At 42.4% G+C, this 17436-nt stretch overlaps 1 protein-coding gene across 9 annotated transcripts in view; it reads right to left on the bottom strand.

Moving 5' to 3' along the window:
• LMO1 (LIM domain only 1) overlaps nt 1-17436 on the bottom strand; it is a 701992-nt gene that overhangs the window by 365299 nt on the left and 319257 nt on the right. For 4 of the 9 annotated variants that reach the window (XM_069623726.1, XM_069623725.1, XM_069623724.1 and 1 more), the window contains exon 2: nt 9673-9727. The exons of the other annotated variants lie outside the window; for them this stretch is intronic. The gene's annotated coding sequence lies outside the window, so the exon portion shown is untranslated. The remainder of the gene's footprint in view (nt 1-9672; nt 9728-17436) is intronic. 9 annotated transcript variants of the gene reach the window in all.

Here is a 17436-nt window from a genome sequence, read left to right as displayed (position 1 = left end):
AGCCCCAAAGGAACGGAAATGGGTGGTGGTGGAGTACCACCATGAAAATGAAGAAAGTGGACACACCCAGCGCTATATGGTCAGTGAGGAGAAGTGATACATGGAAGGGAAAGCCTGTTAAAGGGTACATATAGAGGGAAGAGATGGGGCATACGAGATGAAGAAGAGGAGGGCAAAGACGTGTGACTCCAGTGTTCTTTCCATGGATCAGGGATATAGGCAAGAGCACCTTGGTGTTGCTCAGGGCGGGCGGGGGGTATGAGGGGGCTATATACCCAGGTCTTTTGGTTGTAGCGCCGGATATAAGCTCAGGCGCTACAACCAAAAGGCTACATAGCCCCGAGTCTCGACAGTCCCGACATTAGTGTAGCCCGGGATCTTTTCCAGACCTAGCAATACCTCTGCGTGGCAGTGATGCAAGTATGGTGTGAATAAATGTCACAAAACATGAATTGCTGTAGCATGACCCTGATGCAATAATCACCATTCATGGACTCATTCTAAATTCAAACCATCAAACAAAAACAATTGCTTCAAAGCAATTATATTTAAAGACTTCACATTACAGTCATCCGTCCTTCCATCAACACCCACTCAGCCACTCGCCTTCAACATCGTACAGATAACAGTTCAAAACAATCGCAAATTACACCTTGAAAAAGTACTGTAAAACGTGACTCGAGGGACATAAGAGGAAAAACATAATTTAGTTGCAAGAATGACCAAAAAAATAAGTAGTCCCTACAGCAAAAATGGAAACAAGATACTTCTCATTCATGACAATCAAACAGTCTCGGGGCAGATTACTCACTCTGTTTGTACATTTCTCAGTGAATTACACTAAACTGGCGTACACCAATTTTATAAATCATCTGTTAGATACAAACCGGCCTCACAACTGATCAAATCATTTGAACATTGAAAAGTGGTCAAAAGGCCAGACCAGGGCCCTTTTCATAAACAACATACACAAGAAATATGGACAACATATTCTGAACTTTCACAACATATGCACACACTCGTATGGAGCTTTGGATGACCAGTCTTTCTCGTAGATATGGTAAAACAGGTGTCATTCCTCAGTGCAGCAACATGATCTCGCTGTGGATTTATGTTACCATGGGGTCCCTTATGTATAGTGGTGGAAGCCTATTCCCAAATGTGGAAGACCGATCAGTAAATGTGGGGATGTAACATGTTCTACATATATTGCTTGACTCAATTCTTTTTTATCGAATTTTATAAAGTTGGTGTATCCTTGATTGCCCAAAAAGGCATTTGATACTCCCACATCACGACATCCACTCAATTGTGCCTCACATATGCTTCTGCCAAGTTATATTTTGCATCTGGATATCTTTTAGTAGGTAGAAAAGGAGGATGCGTGGAGCAGCCAAAGTTTGATGAAATACGAGCTTGAGGCAAGCAGTTTTTAAGGCAGCTTTATTCAAAATCTGCGCGAGCTACAGCTTGATCATTCAAATAGCGGAGCACATAGAAAGGCCCAAAAGGCTTTACACATTTCCCCTCAAGTTGATCAAAATGGGTTCCCGAAAATATGCTTAAAATCGCACTCGCAAAGAACAGTATTGACATGACCATTGTCTTTTTAACAGGAATTAGGTAGCGCACACCCTATTCCAATGCTAGTCGGATGAATCCTCCCATTGCCACCATAGTTTAGGTCATCATTGTATGGATGTTTGCAATCCAATGTAGTCTTTGATCGAATTTTATTGTAAGGTAGACATAGGACTGTATATGCTCCAATAAGTGTCCTTGCAGGGCATTGTTTTTTAAAATCATTAGTAGGTCCATCTTCTTACAGACAATAATTCATTTTGAGGCAAGGGAGTGCAGGACTTGCTGTAAACTTAGAGACTGAATAATTGATCTGATAATTCTGCAAATGTTTAGAAAATGGCCCTTTTCCGAGAGCATGTCTGTAAACACTGCATATGTGAGCCGCATCCCAGATGCACTTCTCCTCCAGGATGGAGCCATTAAACATAGTAGGTGTGACCCTCCGCGATCAGGGAGCAGTTAACGTGTGGAGATCAGAAGGGGCACTCTTTTACCAAAATCATACGCGAGCGGATGTCCCATCACTAAACTGTGAGACCCAGTAACATGACAGGCAATTACCTCACAAGACCTTTGATTCCTCAAGATGGGCCATTTTAGTTTTTGTATAAGCGCACTAAACTGAAATTATGAAGAAGTGGCATTTTAATTAACATTCTTTGATAACATGCTCAAATAGTCAGCTCCCTAAACTCGCCGAATTCAAGGGCATACTTTGAAAATGTGGTCATGTTGATCACATCCTAAGACCTGCTAAGCAGTAGAGAGATTTTGTAAGCCACAACACAGAAAAGCAGAGCAAGATATCCATGTAGTCTTGGATACTAGTAGACACAACTATGGAGTTAGATTAATTAAAATATGTAATTGCAAGATCCTATGTTGGTATTTTACTTTTTACCTTTTTCTTAGACAAAATAACAACCTGCATTGAATCAAATTAGCACAGGATAATCAGTAGCTCTGACCTAGAATATATCATGCATGTATGCTGCCACCATGAGTTTCGCAAGGTCCACCTTGTGATGTATTTGGGAATACACTCACAGTTTTTTGTCAAGAAGCAATTAAAGGCAGGAACTTCTACAGGTTGCATCTCTGGCAACCAGGATTCTCACTAAGGCAGATTATAATTATAAAAGTGAGAAAAGGCAACTGAACTAGGACAACATTCCTAGTGGCGTAATACTCCCGATTGTCTTTGCATGGCTTAGTGAAGGTTCTATAGCAGCAACTTGTGTATTCGTTTGGCATACTGTTTCACAAGATAGTCTGCTGCGGACACACCCACTTGATTGTAGAAACAAAATCACCTGTGTACCCTGTGTACCCTTTTTTTGTGTGTGTAAATTGTCTTTATTCACACTTGAGGTTATAAATTACATCACAGCAGAGAACTTGTACGATTAGCCTGACAAATGTATAATCATTTTCTAATAGCTATTTTCCTCCGCACCTTTGCCCTAACATCCCTTCCACCCCTCCATCCACCTTGGATCCCTCCCACTCTTTAAAGGTAATGTAACTGGGAAATTCGAGTAAAGCATCTCTTAATTAGACCGCTATTCGCAAGTGAGAGCACACATTAATGGTCTGGTCTGGATCCGCTATAGCAGGACCAATCACGCTCTTCCTGGGTTTCCTCCATTCCGACTTCCAGGGTTGGGTATAATACTTCCCTTTACCACCATGGTGGCTGCTGTTGACACCCCCCGCCACCTAAGAGCAGTGTCCTATTGATGCTCTCCATCAAAGGCTGCATGGGAACCAACAGTTGATGTAGACAGGGGGAACTCTTCAGCAGGGGGTCCAGGTTCAGCACCACAGAATCCCCCTTAGTTTCACCAAGTGCATTCCATTATCTTCTATTGAGCCTGTGCCCCTCTCATCAACACCACATGCCTGTCGGGGGGAGGGTGATTAGGGTCTCATTTTGCTGTTTCTTTTGACTTTTCTGGCTCGTCTGCATGTCATACAAGGAGCGTGGGCTTCCTCCGGCCAGTCTGCTATGTGACCCTCCAGATGTTTCCACCAATCTGTGGTGCACTTGGGCCACCTTCCTCCGGCACTGAGCTAATCCCGTGCTTACCTACTCACCACTATTATGGTAGGCTCACTGTTCTTGTGTGGGCGGACTGCAGTGTCTTCTATATGGCCTCTGCACTGCCAGACCCCAAAGGAAATCCACTGCCACCGCCTGGACTTCTATAGCCTGTCTCCTCATAGGAGCTGCTGGATGGAGCCGTACCCTGGTGCCGTCCATTCAACCCAGTGCCTGCCACAGGCCCACTCTTCCACAATGTGCTCCACACCTCAAGCCTGTACAGGCTGCCTCTGTGCTATCCAGTCCCGTGCAGATATCTTCGGTCTGACCCTGCACCCTCAGAAGGCATGCTGCAGTGCCGAGCTGCACTCTTTAGCATCGTCCAGGGCTTCCCGGTGCAACAGTTTATCTCATCTGCCGTACCTCGTGCCCACGCCCTCCAATCAGACTGCAGTCCGGTTCCCCACTGGAGTCCCCTATGAAACAGATTGCCCCACGGGGAGACGTCCCACACAGCAGTTTTCTCCTCCCGGTGGGGCGCGCACTCTCCATCCCCACAGCGGCTCGGTCAGCCTGCAGGCCTCTTTCCGCTCCTCTGCTTGCTGTGGGCTCATTCTTCTGCTCACCAGCAGCCTGAACCTCCGCTCAGTCAACACTTCATTCCCTGTCAGTCACCCAGCTGGTTTCTAACTGTAATTCGAGTGGACACCGTATGGATCAGCACAATTTCATTGCTTAAACACAGCAGGTACAAGAGCCGACAGTTATGCAGCCATCTTTCTCTGTGCCCCACAGTGGTCTCCTACCTCTTTCACTGCTGTACTCATTTCAACCTCGTCTGGGTTGAACGTGACTGCTTGACAACTGCAAATAATAGTTGAGCCAGGGGAAAGTTGAGGAAGTCTTAATTTCCCTAGATTATTATTTGTTTTCATATGCTGAATACAGGGCTATGAGAACTCATCCTAATAGCACCTCCCAAATGAATGCCTGTGTTATATAGCATATCACAACACAGCCATGGTCAAATTAGGGATAATAGTTCAGTTTTAATTAAAATGAAATTGGTTGGCAAACAAAAATGTGTGTCCAGAATGTTGACATGCTTACCATTATCACCGCGGTGAGACTATTGTAATAGCAATTCTAAATATTTTGCCACAGATATTGAAGTATGCAAACATGTCTAACATATTCTAGATGTACACATGTTTATGTGCCTTCATGTAATCATGCTCATTTTCAGGTAAAGAACATAATGTTCATCAATGAACATGCTAAAGACCACTGTGGCCCATATATTATTTGTATACTGAGTTCTACCCACTCTAAATCCAAATTTAGGTGACAGATTTCTTCAAATATGTCTTCAAATATGTGTGCCTTCACGCAGTTCTGCCCACTATATGGAAGTGTCTCGCGTATTGCTGAAATGCCTTCTTAACACAGTTGCCTTCACATATGTGTTCCTCCCACAACATAGTCAGTGTGTTTATAGTGCCTTACTAAAGGGCACTGTTGTCTGTTAATTATGTGAATCTTAGTGACTCTTTGGCAAAGGCTCTCTCTCATTAAGTTATTCTTACGGCTATGCCATTTACATGCCTAACACATTTGTACATAGTTGGTGGCAAGGCACATCCTAATTTAATATCCTTATAACTTCTCATTGTATTTTGTTTCTTAAATGAAGACAATGGGCCTCATTACGACCCTGGCGTTAACCATGGCACTATTAGCGCCATGGTTGACGCCGGTAAATTACCATGGTGAATGGCGGAATTACCGCCCCATTCCAATGGGCCCTTCCCCATTCCCATTTTTGCCCCCATAGGGCTCAATGGGAATGGGGAAGGCGCTAATTACGGCACCGTAAAATACGGTGCCGTAATTAGCTACTAGGTCCCTTTGTGGGTTGGTTTTTTAACGCCTGCTAGAAGTAGGCGTTAAAGTGCAACCCGCAAAGGGACCTCGTAATCAGGCGTTAAGGGTTTAATGGCGCCGACACCTTTTACGGCGCCGTTAACCCCTTAACGCCTGGGTTGTAATGAGGCCCATTGGAATTACCAGCCTGTTGGCAATGATTTCCTCTGTGAGTGTTATTTTCTGTGTAGGGTCAAATAACACTTATTTATTTACAACCCTTACAGGCAGTTGCTTTTGTGCTGCAATGTAATGCAAAAACAATACAACATGTATATAAATGTGCAAAAAAGCCAAAATAAACACCAACGTCGTGTGTTCTATTTTCCCTGTCATGTGAACATGGACAAATATAGCTGACATTTGGTCTGACATGTATTCTTTGAAAAGCATTTTCCATGCCAGAGGTCAGCTATCTTCCAGAGCAAGCCCTACCATCAATCAAAAGAATGCATTCATTCAACAGAACAGAAACAGATGGATTTTTAAAGTGTATTATGGCCAGGATGCAAGAAATGGATTTGTTTCTCAACTAGGACAATGCATCAAACACCAGATTTCCATTTAGACCAAGACTTTTTAAATCCGTTGCTCTGCAATAAATGGTCTTCTGTGCATGCCCGGTTTAATGCCATGGATTCCAACAGGCCTAAGCCTCTATTTGAAGTACATTTTCTGCTTAGATGGGCACACCCATTTCACAGAAATAAAAAAAGGAAAATTGCAATGTTTCATTTAGAATGGCACAGAGATTAAATCACCTTTTTTTTGGCCATAGGTAAGGAACACTTTGTTTGTTCTGCAAAACCAAAAACGGGTTTGAATTCTGTGAATAATTCTGCATGATACAAGTCCAACAATTATATATTCATGTGGGTGAATTATTCATAAATGTACATATTTGAATTACTCTCATATTATAAGTAAATTAAACATGGATTCAAAATATAAACAATTCTCTTGTGAGTTCAAATATGTGCACTTTAATAATGGGCAAGGTTCATAATAGACGTTATGGAGCAAACATGTATAGGGCTCCAACTCTGACCAAAATCTCCCATTGAATATGGCAAAATAAGTATGACCAATCAAATTAAAGTGAAGGATAAAAGAGAGTGTTAGTATCTGAAGAGAACTCATTATAAGCTCTAGCCAATGATAACAAGTTTAATCAAATGATGCAGCATGGGTGGAGTTTATCAGTTATTTAAGCCAAACTCACAGAGAGAGTTTTACAGGAAATTGACAAACAAAGATTGCTGTCTGCCAGATGAAGTGCTACCTGGGTTTCTACCTTGGATGTAGGGGATGGACATCCCCATAAGAGCACCTTTTTCAGAGAGATCCTAATGCAGGAACCTTGCCCAAGGCAGGAACATATTGCCCGAGAGTGATTTTTAACGTAGGGGACAGACTGCGGCCAGAGGTTCCCTGACAGACATTGTCTGGATCTGTAGAGTCTCCCACCTGTCTTGTGCCTATAAAGGAAAATCAAAAGCGAGTATAACAATACATGTGCAATTAGATATATGTGTCAGTAATTAGTTGCAACCCCCGATAGCAAATTAAAGTCTTTTAGGGAAATCCTTTACCAGCTATGCAAGTGAAGGGGGAATGGACTCTAAGTGAAACTAGGTGAACGTGTATTTAAATCAGTGTGACCCAGTGTCATATTTGCTCAGGGGCCAGGGCACATACTATTCTCTTACTGTATCCAGACACATGAATTCTGAGTCTTTATCAGGACTACCTAAGCCTGCATTTGTGACATGATGTGTTTTGTATGATGATGTGCAACATACTCACAGATTTACATTTTGGTGGTAAAACTACCAGCCAGTATCAATAATCCTCTAAACTGGTATGACCTGGTTCTCAGCTTTACCACAGGTTTACAGTTTTAAGGTTATTTCACCCTACTGACTTCACAAGGGAAATAGGGATTCCCCCATTATATAAGGGGTATATCGTTGCACTCCCTATTTAAGCAACCTAGTGCCCTCTTACACTGTAATGGATATATTGCCACTCTGACTCTGTAATGGGTTTGGTTTCCCTTTCACTGTATAAGGTATGCAGTGTCCCTCTCATTCTGTAAGGTACACAGCACCCTTTCACTCTGCAGCAGTTCTAGGCGATCTGGTATAAACATGTTTCCCAGCCAGGTAACACTTCCAGGACATAAAGTTGTAGTATCTGGGACTTCTGCTTGGCCTCAACTCTTTTATGGGTTGTATGTACTCTCTCACCTTGCAAAGTATAATGTGCTCCTGTGATTCCAGAATATACATAGTGCCCTTTCACTTTACAGAAGGTCCAGGAGATCCAGCCATGTTGTCCAGCCAGATAACAGCTTTATGACACAGAGTTCTAGCATTCCTGCCAGATGCATGGGGAGGCTGCCAGTGACTTGTTCCACGGGGCTATTTTTTTGCTGCTGTGCCTGCAGTCATGTATTCCCACTCTGTGTTTGGTCCTTGCTCTCCCACTTATATAGGCCCCTATCTCTTGTTTATTCTCTGTTACTCTTGCAGGTCTGTTGGTTTCTATTCCATTCAGAAGTTCTGTCATACTGAATTTTGGACCTGAGTCTTTAAATGCCTGATCTGCAAACATGACGCCAAGCAGAAGTCCCATACCCTTGCTGAGGCAAACCTGTGGGCCTCTAACATTCAGCTCTCCACCCCAGGATGGTTTCAGACTCCCTGAAATGCTCCTCATATTTTGGCCTATTCCAATGCAGTTCCTTCCTGGCATAAGGATTCTGTCTAGAGAGTTGGCTTAATGTTTCAGAGTAGGATCCCGCAAGGGCCCCCTTCTCCACAAGGGTCCCTAAGGTGCACAAGTATCTCTTTGTTTCTTCTTCCTTCTGCCAAGATATATTTGCTTGGGCACCATTTACCCACAGGCGTACCTTCTGGAATGCATGACCCTACAGTGTGTTGTTGTATGTTTTTGTGTTCCTCATGATTCCTCCTCACTCTTGGTGGTACTGTGCATCTCTTATGTCCTTTGAGACTATACACCCAAGGCAAACCGGGGGTTTCCTCCCTGCGTTGGCAGGAGTTTTTGATGACTAATACCCTGTACGTGCGTTATCTTGCTCAGTCCCCCTCTTCCAGTCCCTTAGGTGCGGAATGGTCCTCACTCTAAGGACATGGAAGAAAACTTGGCAACTCTCACCTTGTATCTCATGAAAAACACCTGAACGTGTGAGAACAAATGTGGATCTCTTTCTTGGCTGAAGTTTGAAAGGAGACATGCTTGACCGAATCAGTTTTACCATGTCTAGTGTCCTATGTACACAGCTACTAAAATGTTTGCCTGAAACTGCTCATGTTTTCATATATATCTTTTTTATAAATGCAAACATAAATTGACGAAAACACTGGCTCTGATTTGCAAAGATTTTAACTGTATCGAATAGGACTTTAACCTGCCACTGTATCCCTGATCACATAGCCTAACAGCAGGGTTAAGCTAGAGAGACCCTTTAGCCTATTTGATTATAATGCATTTGCATATGAACATTTCAAAGAAAAAAACAGGCATCTCAGATTTGTTATGGGGCAAATCTTTGTAAATCATGGCCATTGATTTTTGATCTAAATAGCTAGCTCTTCGCTTCTCATCGTCATGTAGAAGTATGCATCTTAACAGCACGATTTTAGATAGTTAAGTTATGAGAAATTACAAGAGGTCCCAAATGTGTTACATGACTACAGACCTATTTAGAAAGCAGAAGAAGTGTTCAGTTAATTGATGACCCCACCTCCATGGGAAATCTATTGACACAGCATTGGAATATGAAGTGCCAATGAAAAAGGCGAACAGAAAATCTCATAATTAATCGTCCCATTGATCCTAGATGAATGCTTTGTGATTAACACAGTCATTAATTTAACAAAGTATACAAACAAATGTATCTTTAAAAATAACACCAAGCTGCACTAGAGCAAAGATGCAGTCAGTTTTAACACGGCACCGTAGTGAAGCACAAGTGCTTCTACTTAAATTCACGTTTTGAATACACCAGCAAATCGATTTGCACCGAATGAACGCATTACTCTGGTATTATCTGATTAAAGTTGTACGATTCTGAGAAAAAGGATGCAACTGACCTTTTTAGTGAAGCCTCTGGTTCACATGTTGCAAATTATGCAGGCACCATCAACCCTAGAAAGGAACAATATGCTTAAGCCATTACTTTCAACAATTAGTCTCAAGAACGTCTATGTTTATTGAAATTATGAGGAGGCAAACATCTTATTGTGATAATAAATGTACTTAAACTCTTACAATCAATGAAGTTATCTGTTAGAAAAATTACTAAATTTCAAATTCTTATCTGACGTACTACAATGTCCAAAGATTGTCATGCACCAACAAAATCATTGAAAATACTATTTGCAATTTGAAATGTCGTGTTGAGAGAGTGGCAGACAAATGCTTCCCTTTTCCCTAAAAATTTGCATTTTTGGATTTCCCATTCCTCGAAAGATGCCAAGCAGTGCTTCAAACTCGTGACTTTTACATATGTCCAGACAGTGGTGGACTGGGGAACAGAAGTGACCCTGGAATTATTTTTCAAATTGCCTCTATATTACACTGTGTGAGAAAGAGCAACTCCTCTAAGTAGGGTTTATAACTAATGATTTGCTTCAAGTGGATGTGGGGGTGGAGGAGAGATAGAAGGAAAGAGGCAATGTGGATAGGGAAGGGGTAAGATGAGCAGAACCTCAGGGTACCATCACAAAAGAGTCCACCCCTGTTTTCAGATCATTTATTAATGAAGCAATCCGTATTAATCTTATTCAAATCCTCACAAACTAGTGCAGGAATAAGAATGGTCCACACTCATCTGTTTTTTCTATGCTGTGAGGGTAGGATTGCAAATGTTCAAGTACCAAGTGCAATATCACAAAGTGAGGCGTAACGTGTAACACCATGCCCCGTAAACAACTTGAGTTCACAGTCAGGAGATATCTGTTTTTGCACAGAGAATAATACCTATTTGTTGTGGGTTGCCCCATAAAATGGCTCTCTGGCCATTAACCATCCAGCATCAGAAAGTTGAACTAAAGGGGCATCTTAAAGACATGAGAAGGAGATATTCTATGTTTTGATTACAGTGAATTTACATGAAAGGATAACTGTGTAGGGCAACACAGAAAACTACAATAAAAGCACACCCAATACAGGGTCTCATTATAAGGAATGTGCTTCAAAAAAGGAAACAGGTGACCGTGAGAGTGACAAACGGAAGGAGTTCAAAAGTGTCTATTTGCTACATTCCATGTCATTACCAAATGGAGTCAGCCCCAAATAAATGTTTGACAGTAAAAAAAAAAGGAGAAACCGATATAACTGGAATTCACTGTCACATCCCTCCCCTTTGACTGACATTGGACAGAGGCACTGATTATGCATTCCCGGTATATATGTCTTAAATTATTCTATAGCTCTCAACCATTTATGTCGCAAAGGCGGGTGAAAACCCCCGATTTTATTTTTGCCGGGTGAGAGGCCCATTGAAACGAATGGGAGTGCAGGAGGCTTGGCGGGTGAGAGAGCTGTTTACAAGGCGGGTGACACCCGCCAAAAGCGTGTGAGTTGAGAGCTATGATTATTCTGCTTATGACAGTAGAACACCTGCTGCTGTGAGAAAACCATAAATACATGTTTCCTAAACAGGTCTGTATGATAAAACGAGTCCGCAAAAAAATCAGTAAAAATAGTAATTGCATACCGTGGCCATTCTAGAACAGGTAATATGCATTTCCATTTCTATGTACAACCAAAGCTATGACAATCAAATCATTCTGCCAAATCACACAACATGGCAAACCTGCGTCCATGAATGAAAAGGCAAAGTAGTAGCTCACATGGAATGGGTGTGTCAAAAGGTGTGTCCTTGATTTCCTGGGCATGCCAGAGTTTTTGTGAGTGGAACTTTAAAAAGGTGTAACTTACTTGGTATTCACGAACATAAAAAAGAGCAGCCAAAAACAACCTCCTGTCGCTTATCTGACACCTAACAGTTAATGGTTTAAGTCTGGGTTGAATAGTGTGAACGTGGAAATGAGTGCACAGAAAGGAATTGATTAGATGGAGTAAATGGATATATGTGTTGCAAACATGTTTGAGTGGAAATAAAAGAATTTTGGAACATTTTATGTTAAAATGTTATTGATGACTGACAATTCCCTGGTGGATGTTCCACTGGTGGGCGTCAGGTTTAAGTATGCATTCTTAGTGAATCAAACACAATGTATGTCTGCTTTCACACACGGAATACATTCCACCTGGAATCAACAAGACATTAACTCAATACAACTTTCTGGCAGACATTACACCATCAACCCATAATACATAGTCAGGTGAGACTTATTGCAGAAAATGGTTTTCTTGTTGAATCTGCCCCTACATTTACTTTAAGCATTAATTTACCGTGACACAGTTCAAACATAGGCAATATTGTATTCTCACTATTCTAATTTACACCATGCTGAATTTAATATACTACCGTGTTATTTGAATTACAGCCTTTCAGCATTGTTGGTCTTTCCTAAATGGTACGTGAAATCACTTCATAATCATTCATAAAGTAACGCAATAACATGTTAAATACAACTAATCACTAGGCTTCTATATATTGTAAAATGTGTGTTCTGGCCCAAAAGATCAGACATACATTGCACTAGCAGGAGGGCTTGGCAGCTCTCACTATCAATGCTAAAGGTGAAGCAGATTTGGCCCTCCAAACAATCCATCTATCAAGATCCAGTGTCCAGGTGGAAAGGTGGGGATGATGGAGGTCTGCAGACTCTGCTGTGAAGATGGCATGTTGTGGAATTCTTGACCTTTTATACAGTGCATGAGCCCCTATTAAAAAACATTCACCACCACTGGGGTCAGGCAGCCAAAGGCAGATGCCGCAACAAAGAAAATGTACTGGCATTTAAATAAAGTCTGATGAAGTTAAAGGAGTGGGAGGCATCCCCAGGAACTCTGTGGTTAATCTGTATTTATTCATTCTTATAGCGTTTTCGCAGAAGCTCTGTTCAGCAAAATAATGGTATAAATGAAATAAAAAATATAAGTGATTATAAGATACGTCAAGGTATGCTAGATAGGATAGCAGATGAATTCGAAGACAACAGCGGACTAAGAAGAAAGTAGGAGATCCAATGGTCAGGGCGAAGGAGCTGAAATGCTTAGGTCCAAGTAATGATAAACAGCGGAACCGATACTGAGTCCAAAGAGGTGCCCGAGCTACAAGAAGACAATGGCATTAATGAGGAAAGTGTGAGAGGGAACATACATAGAACCTAAAGAGGATAACTAAGGAGGGAGTGAAGCCATGAATGCACTAGATGAAAATTGAAAAAGTAAAGGAAACTCGAGATGGGATTAAAAAGAATGTGTAAGGGAAATTGAAGAATGGGGAAAATGACAGAAGAGAGTACAAATAGCCAAGTTAAAAATAGAGTGGAGAGGAACAAGTGGATAAGCAAGGAAATCTATTAGTAAAGTAGATCAATAATCAAGATGGGAGAGGACAAGAGCAGAGTTAGGTAGTTTGGTGGTCTGAAAGGAAAGAAAAGCACGCTCATCATGAATATTATATAGTCGATTGTGACATGAACGAGAGTTATTCGAAATGTGGTGTGAAAAAGAAAGCGAAGACTTGAATATAATGCCTAGATTCTGAGCAGTTGGAGAGAAGGGAAGATGGGAAGGAGGAAAAGAAAGGATAGATGAAGAAATTGGGGGTCATTCGGAGTATGGTGTTAGCCATAGAGCAATTAGTTCCATGGCTGCCTCCCATACCGGTACCGCCTCCGGTCTTGTTCAATGGGGACTTACCGGTCCATTCCGACCCTGGAGGGACCGGTAAGTCCCATTGAACAAACCATTCCCCATTCCCATTTGAGCCCCCATAGGGCTCAATGGGATTGGGGAGGTCGCCTTGGTCCCCTAACGGGACCCATAAGGGACGTGTGGTCCAACCACACATCCCTTATGGTTCCCGTTAGGGGACCTCGGAATCGGGCGGTAGGGGATTACTGGCACCGGTCTCCTTACCGGTGCCCAGTATCCCCTAACGCCCGACTCGGAATGAGGGCCATTGTGTGTAATAGTTTATGCATTTTGATGACATTAAGATGAAGCACGCGAGAGTGCATGCAAGATCGGATGGCCAGGAGACAGACAGTAAGGGTGGAATGAAGAGGGTCAGAGAAAAGCAGATGACAATCTGAAATTATTAGCATACAAGTGACTGAAAGACCAAAGTAAGCAGCAATAGAGGAGACAGGAATATTATATAGTGAAAGAGAAGCGGCCAGTACAGCTCCCCGAGGCACAGCATATAGTAAAAGAGAGGAGCGGAAGGAAGGAAGGAAGGTGTTGTTAGACAAATACAATTGAAACCACTGTAAAATCTCAAAGAAGAGAAAGTGGGGAGAAACGTAGGATGATCAAGTGTGAAAAAAGCTGCTGAAAGATTAAGGAGAATCAGCATACAGGATAGCATACAATGATGAGCAGAAAGAAGAGAATGTGTGGGGCAGGGATGAGCAAAATCAGTCTAATAGAAGGGAAGAAGAGATGAGCAGTTGAGAAAAGTTGCATTTGTATATACACCAAATGTTACATGACTGTGGACATACATGGAATGGAGGCAGATCACACACCAACTGGAAGGAATGAAAGGGCCAAGTGATGTTTTTTTTTATAGAGTAGAGCGAATGATAGTCTATTTATAATTAGTAGGAGGTAGAGAGAGAGTGAGTTGTTGAAAAGTGTAGTCAAGAATGAAAGTATTTGACAGAAGATCTTGGCTGTAAGAGAGTTTTGTACAGGGTGAAGAAGTGAGGCAGTAGGGTGAATGCAGGGATATAAAAAAAAACAAGATCAATGTAAGATTAAGAGAAAAATCAAAAAGAGGAAAGAGACGAAGAAACAGACACGGGTGAGGCAGCAGGATCCTGAAAGTGGGCAGAATAGAGAGAGGAGCGCAACTGGGAGACCTTATCAGAAAAGTGGTTGCAAAATCCACAGGGGAAAGAATAGGTGATGAGGAAGGGTCAGGGAAAAAAGGGAGACAAACTATGACGTGAACAGTTGCTATCTCCTGTACTCTTTCCATCTTCATGTGGCATTCATGCAACACTCTTCAGCCAGGAAAGGCCCTGTTGCTCCATGATCTGGATGCACACGTAAGGCAGTCCTGGATTCCAACACCAAAATATAGGAACTTGGGATACCTTTGAAATGCCAATGTCTGCCACACTGACAGTCACCCAAAGCCAGCAACCAAGACTGGAATGCAGCCATGCATGTATGTTTTCAGGTGAGCAGTATAACCCCAACATGAGCTGTTGGGGATCATGTTATATGGTGTGTAGAGCACTATTATGCTTCTAGGACAACCCCCAAAATGAGCAAATATGAATGTTTATGATAGTATCTCTGTGGCGATAAAACACACCCTTATGTGCAGGAGGCACACTGAACTGTAATAATACAGCCCACATTGACAATGTGAAAAGGGCTTCAGTGCATAACTCTCGCAGCTCAATAATGAAGCATGTAACCTGATGCAATGAGGCTACTGCTTGCTCATGTTGAATTCGGGGAATCCTGGAGCCTGCCTGACATACATCAACAGTGGCCTAGCTATTGCCTTTCAAGGTGTCGGAGTTGTGATGATGTGAGTAGAAGGGAAAATACATTGCAGAGCATGCTTAAAACGCTGATAACCCCATTCCGCTAGGAACGGGTCATTACAAGTGTATGTCCTATTTACTCATCATCAGGCACTATGTAATAGGTATTGTGCAACGTTGTTGCTGTCACAAAACACATTCTATCAAGCAGGGACATTGAGTAAGTAAAACGACCTTAGCGCAAAACAAGTAATGTAATACAATGCATAGGATTTATAATTCATATTGGTCAACCATATCATATCATGCAGCAATGCTGGGATTATTCAGACTTCATTGACATAGTTGCATTCTTATACTATACTGCTATGTTGCATCGTTATGAACAAAGAGCAAACATGTATGGCCATGTGTCCTTAATATTCTGATCTTTGAATGTAAGTGGTTATGGGATATCCAGCCACATTAGCGTTATATCTTCTCATGCAATGCCTTCAAAATGCATGTTATTCTGAGCCTCTTTGCACAAGGTGTCATCTACTTCCGTCACTTCTTCCTAATCGAGGTGTTCATTCGTTTGGCTGCGACATTGTGCAATGTGCAAAATGCCATTATGATGTTGCTCACTTCACGAGGATATGCAGTAAAGCTTGACCTAGGAATAGCTCATGAATTGCAGAAAGGTCCTCCCAGTGTTTCTCCTTGTCAATGTAATAAAAATATCATATTTCTCTGTTGATTTCTTTCTGTGTGTTGGGATCAGCCACAGCAGGCGGGCCTTCAGTGGGACAGTATGGTCACCCCCAAAACATGTTTCAAGCAGTCACCAGTGATGTACATGCACATCCTTTACACTGGCCATAGTCTGTTACACTCATAAGATCCACAACACATGAAACCCAGTCTTTGGTAAATTCTATAGGACAGTTGTCGCCCCAGGCTTCCCTTCTCTCTTAGTCTCTTCCTTCCTGACAGACTTTGGGGATTTAAGAGACCTGGACTTCTTTCTTGACATTGGAGTTGCTTGCCAGCATGCATAGATGTTGTCAAGACATCACACATCCTCTTTAATGGAATATCAATACAATTACCCTGGTGCCTGGGTGTCATCTAAAAGGGCGTCAGACACGGTCTTGATGTCAGACACGGCAAAGTCCTTTGAAGTATCATGACCGGCCCTGGCGTTGTTAGAGTCTGCCCAGTGACAGTCTGTCAGAGTCCTTTTTGGGTACTACTCCTTCTCCAGCCTAGGAGCTGCTCGAGGGATTTGGTCTTGAACTGCAATCTCTATGATTGAGTCGTTATTTGGTAGCCTCATCCTCCTCATCTCTACTCCTCCCTTCCTCCTCTCTGAGTGCTCTGACCGTCACCTTCTCTCCCTCTGCCTATCTCTATCTTCACATCTACCTCAATGATTCACAGCACTCCACTATGTTCCTCCTTTACCCCCCCTCTCTCCTTTACCTGCCTTCACCTCGTCCCTCATAATGTACCACCCCTCCTATCTCTCTGCTGGCTGCTCTTCTCTATCCTCTTTCATCTCCTCAGTCCTCTTCATTACTCTAGTCCAACTTCCCCTTCATTGTTCCTCCCTCTCTTTCTACCGTTCTCTCGGCCTCTCCTCTCCTCTTCTTCTTTCTGCCTCTTTCATCTGCACTCTCCTCTGCTCTCTGGTGTTCTTCCCCCTCTTCCTTCCAGCACCTCCTCGTGAGTGGTGGACTAGGCTACAGTGAATTCTGGCGATTCCCCAGTGGGCCTCTATACCATGAGCCTCTTTTCGTAGGTACCCTGGTTTTCTGCTCCTTTTACCGTCTTTCCCGGTCACCAAACTCCATTGCATCCATCATTTCTCATCCCCATATACAGAATTAGTTATACATCTTCCATGATATTTTTTCTTGATTTTAGCACATGTTTTTGCCTTTTTGTTATTATTTCCCTACTTTCATACGCCTATACAGGGACAAACAAGCTTCAAAAAAATGCACTATATGGAGCCATAAAAAAAAAAAAAAGTTCTTGGACAGAGAATCCTCAAGGTTTACTTAGTGGTGTGGCTTCCTTACACACTGTAATATGATGCCACTTTGAAATACTATTCCAGGGTCACATTTCTTCCCTGTCAACTCCTGCTCCTTGCCTCTATCTACAATGCTCCCTTTCCTCTCTTCATGTTCTCATCCCCTCCTCTGTTCTTCTCCTCTACTTCAC

Source organism: Ambystoma mexicanum, chromosome 11 (assembly GCF_040938575.1).
Source record: "Ambystoma mexicanum isolate Mex_15411 chromosome 11, UKY_AmexF1_1, whole genome shotgun sequence".
NCBI lineage: Eukaryota > Metazoa > Chordata > Amphibia > Caudata > Ambystomatidae > Ambystoma > Ambystoma mexicanum.
The sequence above is the reverse complement of the archived record's forward strand: the minus strand, read 5'-3'. Positions and strand labels throughout refer to the sequence as shown.